Source organism: Pelodiscus sinensis, chromosome 2, assembly GCF_049634645.1.
Source record: "Pelodiscus sinensis isolate JC-2024 chromosome 2, ASM4963464v1, whole genome shotgun sequence".
NCBI lineage: Eukaryota > Metazoa > Chordata > Testudines > Trionychidae > Pelodiscus > Pelodiscus sinensis.
Window position 1 is genome coordinate 142031928 of NC_134712.1, and position 347 is coordinate 142032274.

Below are 347 nucleotides of genomic sequence, written 5' to 3' on the forward strand. Positions count from 1 at the left end.
ATTTCATAAAGACTAAACATATTGTCAGAAGTTCATCTTTACCAAGCTAACACACAAGTGAAACATACTGTTTTCTAGCAATGAATGTGTCAATTCTCAGCTGAAGTCTATAGCCTTGGAAAAGGCTGGCACCTGGTTTTCCAGCGTTACACAGTACACTCTTGGAGAGACTGTATAATCATCAGGCTAGCTCATTCAGTGGATCCAAGACACACACACACTTATAGGCACAAGATGGGTGATACAATATCCTTCATTGGACCCACTTCTGTTGGTGAGAGAGACAAGCTTTCAAGCTAACACAAGATGTCTTTGAAAACTTGTCTCTATTACCAATAGAAGTTGGT